The 13,185-nt window shown below is 40.2% G+C and overlaps 1 protein-coding gene across 2 annotated transcripts in view; it reads left to right on the top strand.

Annotated features, from left to right (window-relative positions):
- WASF3 (WASP family member 3) overlaps positions 1-13,185 on the top strand; it is a 75,060-nt gene that overhangs the window by 17,808 nt on the left and 44,067 nt on the right. For both annotated transcript variants that reach the window (XM_075742124.1, XM_075742123.1), the window contains exon 2: positions 5,333-5,425. The gene's annotated coding sequence lies outside the window, so the exon portion shown is untranslated. The remainder of the gene's footprint in view (positions 1-5,332; positions 5,426-13,185) is intronic.

Raw genomic sequence — 13,185 nt, 5'->3', positions numbered from 1 at the left:
GGTCCTCTGACTCAGGGGACCAGGCAGCCCAACATCTATCAGTATTATTAAAGACTGAGACAAAAAAAAGCATTGAATGCCTCTGCTTTTTCTTCATCTCTATTATTGAGATGACTGTCTTCAACAAGTATTGGTCCAGTGTTTTCTTTAGCATATACTTAAGTCTTTTAAGGGATCATAGAGCAGTTTACAAAGGAAGCAAGCTTCCTATCTCAGATGAGTTCGAACAAAGGATGTGGTGTCTGAGGAGAATGTAATTATGGGGAAGTTGAGATTTTTTTTTTTTCCCATGAGCCCAGGTCTATACTACAAAGCATTGTTCTGTCTGCTGGGGTGAAGGATGTGCCTTCTATTCTCCAAACATTGAATTTGAATGGTCTCTGTTTTTCCATTTCTCTTTCACTTCCAAGCTATAGGGAAGTAACCATAGAGTGATGCAAGTGGTTACTTTCAGCTAGATCCAGATGTAAAAATGTTTTGCCCTTGGATGGGGTGTGCTAGGGAGAGCAGCTCCTTTCTTGATCCAGCCTGCGACCGCTTGCATAATTCTGATTCCATGGAATTGAAGCTGGCTGTTACCATGTAAGATACCATTGAGTATGACCTTGCTGCTGCCTCCTTCCCTGTTGCATTTCTTTATAGATGTGATATATTTTTCCCTTTTTAAAAAATACATCAATTCTGTTTAACTTGCCTTTTTTTAGGTATTCTGAAGCCTACTAAATTTCATTTATCAATCTTAGTAGTTAGATGTCTCATTTTAGTGGTATATATGCATACATGTGGTATTTTTGACTAACATTTTTTCAGTGGGGTTCTGTGTGCTGTGCTGGTTTATGATTCCCTTATTCTGCCCCTTCTCTCTAATGTTATGAAGCAGCAGGCTACAAACTACAAGACGTTCTACTACTTATGGAGAAGTTTGAGCTGAAGAAAATCTTAAGCGTTGGTTGGGACAGGAGGAAGTCCACTATTTACTTTGAATGTTGACTCTTAGCTATCTGACAATGTTTTTGTGTTGCTCATGTCACCATATCCAGGTTTTTTTTTAGTGAACTTGAAAAGCCTGTATCTCTATCTTTCCCATCTAGCCTTGGACTAATCCATTTAACGAGCCCACAGATTTTCTTCCTGTCTGGGGTACTTATTTATCTAGTCTAGATCTGTCTAGATATTTATGCTTTGTAGCAGTATCTGCTATCCACAGATTGAATGCTCCAGAAAGTAGAATTTAATGGACCTTTCTATTTTAAGCATGATATTAACTATTATTAACTGATAATCTATGCTATGTAATCCCTCCCCGGCTGGGTGGGTGACAACTGAAATTACAGCGGTTCTGCTGAGGAAGGGCCATCTTTAGTATTGTTGCTCAAGTGGATCTCCACTTTGATGTAAAGCCAGCAGCATTCCTTCAAGCAAAGCATTAGGGAGACATCTCTGGGCACTGGGAGTAGAGCTAGCAGGGAGCTCTTAGCCTTTCTCTAAAAACGTATACAACAAGCTTCTAGAGAAGAGTGCTGGGCTATATTGGGAGAAGGAGAAGGCTGATAGTACAGAAGACTTGTACTGTGGGATTAGGATTGTGAAGATATAGGTACTATTTATGGTAAATGCTGCCAGCAAACCTTTTCAGGTGTTTGAAAACATTTTTATATAGGCATGCCAGCTGAAACTTGTTCCTCTCAGAGATATTAGACTTACTCATCAGTGATTGGAGAATCTTTTTTTAGATTGAAGGTGCGAGATTGAAAGAGCTACTTCCTGCCTGTTGCCTTTCTAGCTGTTTTGATCAATCTCATGAAAGCTGCTTAGGATGGGCTACCCAGAGGTCCCTTGGTTCTAAGTAAATGATTGTATGCATCTTTACAGAAAAGCCCCTCATCCCACTATAGAAATATTTAAGACCAAGTGGGATGGGATCGCTAATTGATGTGTGGTTCTGCTCTTTTAAGACTCCAGAACCTGTCTGGGTTTTCCAAATGCCTGCTGTAGAGTTACAGTAGTTTCCAAGATTTTAGTTGCGTGCTTTTAAGATTGAATATACGCAGGAAGTTAAGGCAAATCAGTATTGAAGATTTAAACCACTTCCTTTTTTGTGTGTATGCATTGATAAAACAGGTACTTTTTAATTCAACCTATAGTAGTAAGCTTTGGGTCTTCATATATGAAACAATGTTTTAAAACCCCTCCCCCAGAAAGCAGACTTTAAAAATCCTTTTTCTCACCATTTTGATGATGGCCTACATTTGGACACTTTTAATCCTCAATCTGTATAAAAGTTATGTTTTGCATTAAATCCTCTATGTTTTTTTCCCCTGTGGATTTCTGAAGTAATCCTCTGTATGCCATATAGCTTGTTCTTCAAATTGCCTGCATATAGTCTCCTCACTTCTAGGAGTCCTGTTTAGAAAGTTTTAAAATGTTGATTTTAAGCAAAATTCAGCTGGATATACATTTCTAACTGTCCTGGTTTCAGCTGAGAGGATTGATTTTTTTCTTCATAGTAGCTAGTGTGGGGATACGTTTTGGATTTGTGCTGGAGACAGCGTTGGTAATATAGAGATGTTTTTGTTCTATGGACTTATTGTTGAGCAGTGTTTACATGGGGCCAAGGCCTTTTCTGCTTCTTGCACTGCCCTGCCAGCGGGATGGCTGGGGGTGGACAAGAAGTTGGGAGGAGACACAGACAGGACAGGTGACCCAAACTGACCAAAGGGGTATTCCATACTATATTGACGTCATGCTCAGTTTATAAGGAGCTTGGGGGAAGAGAGAGGGGGGGCAGCGGCGTTCGGAGCAATGGCGTTTGTCTTCCCAAGTCACCGTTACGCGTGACGGAGCCCTGCTTTCCTGGAGATGGCTGAACACCTGCCTGCCCATGGGAAGTGGTGAATGAATTCCTTGCTTTGCTTTGCTTGTGCGCGCGGCTTTTGCTTTACCTATTAAACTGTCTTTATCTCAACCCACGAGTTTTCTCACTTTAACTTTTCCAATTCTCTCCCCCATCCCGATGGGGAGGGAGTGAACGAGCGGCTGCGTGGTGCTCAGCTGCCGGCTGGGGTAAAACCATGACACTAACCAGAAGTCAGTTGTACACATTCTGCACCTCTAAAATCCTATCCTGCTGGAACTGTTAAGTACTTTCTGTAATTTAGTCAGCAAATAAGTCAAATGGGGCACTTGGCAGAGGAGCTGGTGATGTACTTAGTAACGAGTAAGAATCTTTTATAATGACTTGGGATTTTTTTCCTCTTGAAGACTTTATGGGAAAGAAAGAATCCATACAAAAGGGAACGTGTATATTCACAGTTAGGCCAGTGTAGACATTGCTGGACTGCTAATGGTGTACTGAAATACATTTTCCTTTCTGTATCTCATGTTGCATGCATCTGCAATATTTTTTTCATCATAAATATGTGTCTTAAATGTTGAACATATAGTGAGAGTGTCCAGCATTTCTTCTCTGGGTTATCCTGGGTGTTGTGTTAATGATATTTTACTTTAAAAAAAAAAAAAAAAGAAAAAATCTCAGTTAAAAAACCCAACCAACCACAAACCAAAACTGTTTGATATTGGCCATGTCTTGATGTCTTTAACCATGTAATGTTTTATACTAAGCCCTGGAATATACGTCAGGATAGTTGATCTCATTTCACTGTGAAAGTTCTGCAAGAGTCTTGATCCTTACCATTCATGTGGTATTTCTCAGCTTCTTTCCTATCCCTGTATAGGTCACAAGTATTGCTGACCTGAGTGGAGAGTTCTTTCATCACAGGTTGGATTCAGTGATCCTGGTTATGTAGTGCAGCACTACAGACATTGTGTTGATGTAACTCATGGAAGTGGTGAATAGCAGTGTGTGGACAGGAACGAGTAGCTAATGTGGGGAAACTGCGAAGAACCTCATAAGGTGCCTCTGCTGCCGAGGTTAATGTAATATGTAAATATATTCTCAGCCACCCTGATAGCACTAGAGGGTTTGAGTTCTGTATAAAGTTCCAGTCACCTTGTACTAGGCTAGGGCTCTGACATCTGTTCTGTCACGTTTTTCAATCTAGTGTTAATTCTGTAAAGCAGATTTACAGTTTCTTGAACCACAGGTATACTTAAATAAATCACTGTTGGTTCAAATCGCTTAGGTTAATAGGATCCTCCCTGACATAATTTTAGTCAGGATTGTGAAGATGCGTTTGGAAGGCACCTTCTTCCCTGTCTATCCTGGTGATAAGATAGGGACACCTCTTGAGTGTGAATGAACTATATTTACCTGAGCCTTTTATAACATGTAACTTCAGAACAGTTCCTTCTGTAAGGATGTAAAACACTTAAGTGAGGACCAAGGCCTTAGCCAACTGGTAGATCTTGGTAGCAAGCTAACTGGAGGGCATTATTATGTCTAGAATAGGTGGCCTCTGCACCAGTGCTTACTGGAATTGAGGTGGGGACATCATAGAATCATTGAAGTTGGAAAAGACCCTGAAGATCACCATGATGTTAAAGCTCTAATATTTTGAGGGAGAATGAAGGAAACTTAGAGTGGTGGCAGTGAACAAGAGATGTTGTCCAGGACACTGATGTCTTGCCTTTGAGAAATTGTGTGCGGTGACTTTAACAGTGTCGTGCTCTTCTAGATGCTTTGGCTCGGTTATAAATCCTGTTTTATAAATGTGTCCTTGAAACAGAGAAGTTTTTTTATGTCTGTTTTAAATTTTTATGGTCTAAAACGTCTAATCAACTTCCATCAAGGAATGTATAGCAGCAGCCTTTAAAAATATGGCTGTAATATTAGTCTATTATGATCAAATTATCTAGTTTATACATAATCTCTGTACAGTTCTTGCAGAAAGGGCAGCTATGTCAACCACAAAAACTTAATTTATACGAATTTAGTGTATGACTAGATGTTCATCTGTAAGTCAGAATATTCTCTTGATGCTAGTAATATTTTCATGGAAACATCTCAATGCTTCCTTGTTGCAAGACATTCTCATTGCTTTTTTATGTGTTTGTTTTGTTTTAGTGGGTTTTATTTAGTAATACTTAATTTACTGTGAAGTATCTCAGAGGGACTCAAACCTGGTATTTTATTATGCTTTACTATGGGCTATTGTCTTACATTTTTCTATCCCCACGGTCTTTAAGCAGGTAAGTGTTGCCTTTTCTGCAGGTATTTCCAGTTTGAAAAATGAATCTAGTACATCTAGATTCTACTCATACATGTTTTAGTAAGTTGTTTTAACTGATCACTGAGCTTGATTTTTTTTTTTAATGCCTATCTTTAGTTATTCTGTTATTGAAAAGCAAAGTTGAAATTTGTCTTTCTTTGTAGATAAAGCCTCCTGAATGTGCTAGCAAGTTACAGAACATCTGTCTTCTCAAACGTGTAAACAGAAAGGACATTGTCTGCTCCCTTTTTTAAATGGTAAGTTGTTCAAGGGAGTGCTTATTTGAACAAACCTTGTCACTTACTTTGCATTTGTGTGAATATGTTACAAATAGCTTTGAAAACTGTGGTAAGTCCTTAAACTGAACACCAATGATGAAGTTTGGAAACTGTCCAGAAGGTTTTGAGTTAGCATTGGGAAAGAGGCTTATATTTTTGTGATGTTGAAGATATGCCGTATTAGGCCTTGAAACAAATGTCAAAAACACTGCTAGTCCAGGAGACTAGTATCCTTTAAACACTAATCTTATTGTGTAGAAAACAGAAATAAATTTACTTTATTCATGGATGTTCATGAGATACTGGATTTATAAATTTGCATCTGTTAATTACTTTTACCCTGTATAATCTGTACTTTGCTGATGTGTTGTCTTAGAGATTTAAACTAAATCTGCTGAGGTTAAATGTTTGACTGTTTGCCTCAAAGTGCAACGGATAATAAAAGATTTATATTTATTGATATTAAACTAGCTTTGGGGGGAAAAAATCCCCTGCCCCCCAATCTGTCTCAGCTGTGATGCACCCCAGACTTTTAGATGAGGAATACCTGTTGTGTTGGTGGAAGAATATGAAAACAGCTGTGTAGCACTTCCTTCAGTGTGTGAAATAAGATGTGGGCCACACCGGATGGTGCTAATGAAGGACTACTGCCAAAGTGCAGACAACTTTGTTAGAATAATTAAAGCTGATTATAATCATGTGGGGGTTTTTAGGGGGCTGAAACTTGTCTGCTTCTGCAGTGGGAAAGAGAAACCTTTTGAGCAACAAAAGCAGCTGGTGAGCAGGTTTGTTGTTCTTCCGAGAGGATGAGGAGGTTAAAAGTAGTATTAGCTACTTGTAGGAGAGACCGCTTTCTTTCTGCATGGCACACCACAGTGCCAACTTCGGCAGAAACTACAGCCAGCCTAGCTTCAAGGTCTCCAAAATAAGCAAAGTATGCAGTGGTGCTTTAGGATACTGTTGACTTTGTCTATGTCCCAGAGCTGACCCTGGCTGTGATCCTTTGGCATGCTTTATCCCCTCACATATGCTTATTTTAATTTTGAGTTTGATATATATGCTGATAAGTATCTTGAGTTTTCTGAAAGAGATTGCACCTAAAATGAGAACAAATTTAAAGGAGTGCTGGAAAACTTGGCTACCTATGCATGCATTCACAATGTCAATTAAGAAACTTTATCATGAGGGATGAAGGGATGGGGAAGCAATATGGTGCACACAGAAATGTGAAAGATAGGCAACAGCCTTTGAAGAGGGATGAAAGAAAACCTATTCTTTCCCCCTTCTGCCTCTCCTGCCGTTCCCATTAAATGGTTAGGTAACTTGATGGACATATACTGAAATTGTTTAGGAAGAAGGATCACTTGTTGTAAATTTCAAAGGCGGAGGATGTATCAGGGAAAGTAAGTAGTCTGCAAAAAATTTGGTAAACCAAATGGACATATCAAAGACTGAAAATATGCTTCACCACTAGATTACTGGATTAGCATATTGCTTCTTATTTAATGAAACAGTGAGATTTATTCATCTTAATATATGTATTTACAGTGTCCTGAGGTGTCCTGTTGTCACATAGGTGTGCACACAGAGAGGTCTCTTCAGTACTTAATCCATAGCTATAGTCACTCCAGTAGCTGATTTTAAGACCCCTGATCTCTCCAGTATCTGGCCCCCAGGCTTATGGTCTCTCTAGTAGCTGGCTTTACAGACCTCTTTCCCTGCTTTTGGGATTAAAAAAGGCACTGCTGTCATATTTTAACTTCCAGTGTTTCTTTTTTTATACTATAGGCTTAACAGTTGTTACTACACTGTTATATTTCAATTGCATTTCATGCTGCATGGGAACATAATTGCTTGCTGGGTTTTTTTTGAGAGGTCGTAGAGATTAGTTCTTATATGAATAAGAACCTAGGTTTAGGAATACTTTACCTAAGCTGTATTTATTCATGAAACTTAAAAATATTTTGAAATATTCATTGTTCATACTCAGTGCAGTATTATCAAATATTTTTCTGTTTCTTTGTGCAGGTTAAGCACAATGTTCGTGTAGAGTTTAATTCAAATGTATCTAGTGTTTAATAGTCTGGAGTTTAATGTAGGTGAAGGTTATTAAAAGGCAGAATGCTGAACATACTTAAAAATCACTCTGACTTTTTAAAAATACATTAAAAACTAATTTTAGTAAACACAATAAATTCTAATTCTTGGTTGAACACTGATCATTCATGTATCACAAATGTTCTAATAGGACATACAATTTGGAAACTCTCCTTAAACTTCTGTTTCAAAGAATTTAAGTTACTATTCATAATTAAACATTTAAATGGCTTAATTTGCCTATGTTACATGCATAGTAAGGCATTTTTCATTTTAAATCAAGTCATTTTGTCACTTGGTTTATAATTGTGCCTTGTGTTTTCTTGATTCTCTGGATTTTGTAGTGTGTTTTGCTAATGTAAATGCCCCCAAAAGGTGTCAAGTTGCTCAAAATAAAATACAACTGTTCATGTTTGTGAAAGCTTCAGATTCCTTAACGTGCCATCCTGTATTAAGTAGCATGCGCTGGCTTTTCTAAACTTCCATCGTAATCCTGCAACACTACGCTACAAAAGTGTTTTTCATAAAGAAAGTTAGGGAGTGTGTAGTCAGGAAGGAAATACCAAGTACAGGGCTTGAAAAAGGACCCTGATGTTTACCAGCCCCAGATGTCAATTCACTGGACTGACAGAACAACTCCGTGGTCATCACATACAAGCAGTTCTAAGAAATACATGTTTATAGTTAGTTTGGCATATAAAAATGTTGCATATTCAGTTATATGTTTTGAAGAAAGATGTTAAAATTATGTTTGTGATGCTGTGTGGATAAGACTGTTCCAGTCTTTAGAAATACTTCTATTGTGAAAGCAGCGTAGATAGTTTTAGTCAGGCTTAAACCAAATTTAGCAAAGACTTTTGCCTGTACTATCAGACTCTTCAGTCACATAACCTGTATCCTTTGTGGGTGGCAAACTATAGAATTATTTAGTAACTTAAATTCTTATCATAGAATCATAGAATACCAGGTTGGAAGGGACCTCAAAGATCATCTGGTCCAACCTTTCTTCGCAAAAGCACGGTCTAGACAAGGTGGCCCAGCACCCCATCCAGCTGAATCTTAAGTGTCCAATGTTGTTGGAATGTTTTTTTGTATGTTGGGGACCAAAACTGAACACAGTATTCCAGGTGTGGCCTGACAAGCACTGAGTAGAGTGGGATAATGACGTCTTTACCTCTGCTGGTGATGCCTTTGTTGATGCAGCCCTGCTGCCCTGTTGGGTTTCTTTGCCAGCAGCACACTGTTCACTCATCATTGTCCCCCAGGACCCCCAGGTCCCTTTCCACAGAGCTGCTCCCCAGCCAGGTAGATCCCAGCCTGTGCTGCACTCCTGGATTATGTTTTCCCAGGTGCGAGACCTCACGTTTGTCCTTGTTGAACTTTGTAAGGTTCCCGTTAGCCCACTCTTCCAGCCTATCCAGGTCTTCCTGCAGGGTGACTCTCCCTTCCAAAGTGTCCCCTTCCCTGCTCAGTTTGGTATCATCCGCAAACTTCATCAGGGTACGCTTTATCTCATCATCCAGATCACTTACGAAGACATTAAACAGTGTTGGGCCCCATATTGATCCCTGGGGGACCCCACTTGTGACAGGTTGCCAGTTTGAAAAGGAGCTATTTACCACCACCCTCTGGGTGCAGCCTGTCAGCCAGTTCCTCACCCACTACATGGACCACTTGTCTAGACTATAACTCATCAGTTTATCTAGGAGGAGGCTGTGGGGAACTGCATCAAAAGCCTTGGAGCAATCCAGGTAGATAATGTCTACTGCTCATCCCACATCAACCGAGTAGGTTATTTTGTCGTAGAAGGTGATCAGGTTTGTGAAGCACAATTTGCCCTTGGTGAATCTGTGCTGGCTTTTCCCAATCGTGTTCAAATTCTTGATTTAAAACAAAATATTAAGAAAAGTTTCCTCTAAGTTTTCTTCAGAAGACTACAACTTGGATTTTCCCTGAAGGAAAGAAGCTTTTCAGAATAGGAGAGAGTGAATGCGAAAGGTAGGTTGGGCAGGAGAGAGGAACAGTCTTCTTGAGAATGGCAGAAGGTTTTTGGACTTCTCGGCCAACTGAAAATTGAAGGTGACTAATTGTATAGCAGTGGATGGGGAGACAAGTGGACAAGTAGCACAATGTTTCCCAAATGGTCTCCTGAGGAGAAAAAAGGCCTTGGAGGAGAAAGTATCCCAGAATCCTTGCTGTACAAATGGTAAAGTCAAAATGAGATGGAACTGGTTTTGGGAGAGACTGACTTAAAACATTATAGAGAAGTCTGATCACAAATTCTGATTGTAATTAAGAGGTGCATGTGTTTTCCATGAGCTTTTCTTGTTTTCTGTCTGACTTTGATATTACAAGAGGCTGAATATTTGGGCTCAACTCTTTCCTGTCTTGGGTTAAACTCTATTTAGTGTGCACTTTATGTTTTGGACTTGACCGCATGTTGTTGCGGGACTTTATTTTTAAATTGCAGCCTGGCAAAATGGATTTGATGTTAATACACAAGGAGGAGTAATTTGGTAAAACTGACATCTGTGCAGTGACAGCCTTAGCATGCCCATCATGTTTTCAAGATAGCAATATGAACACATACAGAAGTATTCTTCATTATCACTGATACTTTGGGAAATTCAGTGCTACTTCAATGTGTATAAATATAGTCACTGGCCTCTTCTCTGAACTTTTTCTATGACTGACATCATAGTAACTTCCCTTCTGAATTATGCAGCTAGTGCTTGGAGATGAGGTTTAAATCTTGGTTGTCTGTGCAATGATTAACTAAATCAGTTTCTAAATTTAAACTGATGTAGTTAAATTGCTTCTTGAACTGTGTGTAGATCAGTCTCTAATGGCTTGATTTTTTTTTCCATATGTGCAGCTTGTAATCTACTGAGACTACGTTGACTGTTTGAAAGTGTAGTTAAGAGCAACATCAGTATTGATGGGTTTGTTACATAATTTGGTGGGGTGTACCGAAGATCCATGAAATCATAGATAATTTTAAATTACAGTCCTAGAGAATCAGAGCCAATGCGTTTGTGCCTGGTGTTACCCTGTCAGTCCACAAAAACTCTGGTCTCCAATGCAATTGCATTAGTTTTGCTCAGTTTGTGATTCTCAAATAGCCACAGGCAGGGTGTGGACAACCGCAGCATTGCCTCCTGGAGCCTCATCATAGAGGTGGCAGTAGCTGTCCTCTTCTTGCTCAGCAGCCAGCTGGCTACAGCCACGGTCAGGAAATCTATTCCTCTTGGATTGTGGGATCTCGTCAGCTCAATGGGGTATAAACTAATAATTGCATTTCACAGAAGAGTGTTTTATTACCAGGATAATAGCAACAGCAGTGCTGGGATGGAGGCAGATTTACAGTAAGCTCACTTCAAAATTCTGCATCTTTGTTTCTGTTTAAAGAGAAACAAAAACATCTTGGACATCAACATTCTAAGATTTAATTTTCCATTGTTTTCACTTCAGGATGTTTAGGTTCAAAATCTAGTTACTGGTGTTAAGAATGAACATCTACTTCTAAGAAACTTTTTTGTTCAAAACAATTTAATGACAGATCAATATTAAAAGTATATTTGTCCATTATGCAAAATATTTTGAAGGAAACTCATGGCAAATTTCAGGACTTACCATTGTGGAACTGGAATGGGGGTAAATTATAACATTTTTTGGAAATAGGTATTGAAATTAATTTCAAGCTGCTCTAAGTTCATAAGAGACCGCAGTGATCATTAGGATCTAGAAGGTTGCCCTTTCCTCTTTAATGTCAGGAATAAAATTAAAGCATGTTTTGGCGATACTCATTGCAGTCATATACCTTTGTTTGTAAATAAAACTAACTTGTAAAGCTTCTTCATTTTTCTTCTGTGCAGTTTGTATATTTATAGGATTAAACAGTCTGCTCTTAAACTGTTCATCTGGTTGCAGCTACATAGCTTCTTTATGTAGATGTCTCAGCTATGCATTAAAACAGTTTAAAAATAGGTATTAATGGCTCCTTATACTTTAAAAAAAAAAAGGCACTGAGAATCTTTGCAGGCAGCTGCTTGATCTGAAGCCTGCCAGCATTTAGTTAGCTAGGTACATTTTCCCCATGATTTGGGAAGAAGCTGCATCTAGTCCTGAGGGTTTGTGGAAGGCGTTGACGTATGTTATGGGGCCTATCTGAGGAGTTTTCGTATTCAGATAAAACCACAGTATTTGAATAAGTTTTTTTACCCTTAGACTGGGAGAGGATTCAGGAAGTCTGTGGGGAGTGGATAGGAAAGAGGGATGAGCAACTACTACCCTATCCCATTCTTTTAGTTATTGCACTTTTTTTTGAGACTAAGAAACAGTCTTTAGAATCTGTCTATGACTAGTAAACAGTCCTAATAAAAAAAAAATAAATAAGGTTTTATACCAAATAGGCCTTGTAGGCAAACATTGGGATGTAAAACTATGAGGGAGAGGAAAGGGTACTTAGAAGTATTAGTTTATACTTCTCCCCTTAGTTACCAACTGGACCAGCTGGCAACTTCTAAAGTCGTAGTGAGGTAAGATACTGCCAAAAGCGAGGTGTGCAAAGCAGAGTCCAAGCTGTAAACTCCCTGACAGAGGAAAGCAGCTGTAGGACGTGGGAAGGATGCAACTGTCTTCCTTGTTGTGTTGATGGCTGCAACGTAAAGTGTGCAAAAGGTGGTGCTAGAAGTGAAGGAGAAAAGAAAGCACTGTCAGTAGGGCTCCTGTAAAGAAGAAGAAAGTTGGACTATGGCTCTAAAATGTGGGCAAGGCATTTTACCAGTATAAAAGTCAGTACAAAAATCTCAGTTGGGTTGACTGTGGCTGGACACCAGGTGCTCACCAGAGCTGCTCTATCACTGCCCTCCTCAGCTGGACAGGGGAGAGAATACAATGAAAGGCTCATGTGTTAAGATAAGGACAGTAGCCTGTACTTGTTTACTATCAATAAGAGCAGAATAATGAGAAATAAACCCCGATCTTAAAACCACATACCACCACCTCCTCCCCCCATTTCTTCCTGGGCTTAACTTCACTCCCAATTTCTCTCCCTTCTCCCCTCCCCAGTGGCACAGAGGGATGAGGAATGGAGGTTGTGGTCAGTTCATCACACATTGTCTCTGCTGCCCCTTCCTCCTCAGGGGGAGGACTCCTCACACTCTTCCTCTGCTTCAGCATGGGGTCCCTCCCACAGGAGACAGTCCTCCACCAACTTCTCCAACATGAGTCCTTCTCATGGGCTGCAAGTTCTTCATGAACTGCTCCAGCGTGGGTCCCTTCCACGGGGTGCAGACCTTCAGGAGCAGACTGCTCCAGTGTGGGTTCCCCACAGGGTCACAAGTCCTGCCAGCAAACCTGCTCCAGCCTGGGCTTCTCTCTCCATGGGGCCACAGGTTCTGCCAGGAGCCTGTTCCAGTGCAGGCTTCCCACAGGGTCACAGCCTCCTTCGGGTGCGTCTACCTGCTCCGGCATGGGGTCCTCCGTGGGCTGCAGGTGGATATCTGCTCCACCATGGGCTGCAGGGGGACGGGCTGCATGGGGACAGCCTGCATCATCATGGTCTTCTGCAGGGGAATCTGCTCCAGTGCCTGGAGCACCTCCTGCCCCTCCTTCTGCACTTACCTGGGTGTCTGCGGAGT

The sequence above is a fragment of the Balearica regulorum genome, chromosome 1 (genome assembly GCF_011004875.1).
Source record: "Balearica regulorum gibbericeps isolate bBalReg1 chromosome 1, bBalReg1.pri, whole genome shotgun sequence".
Lineage (NCBI taxonomy): Eukaryota > Metazoa > Chordata > Aves > Gruiformes > Gruidae > Balearica > Balearica regulorum.
This window is presented reverse-complemented; position numbering and strand designations above follow the sequence as displayed.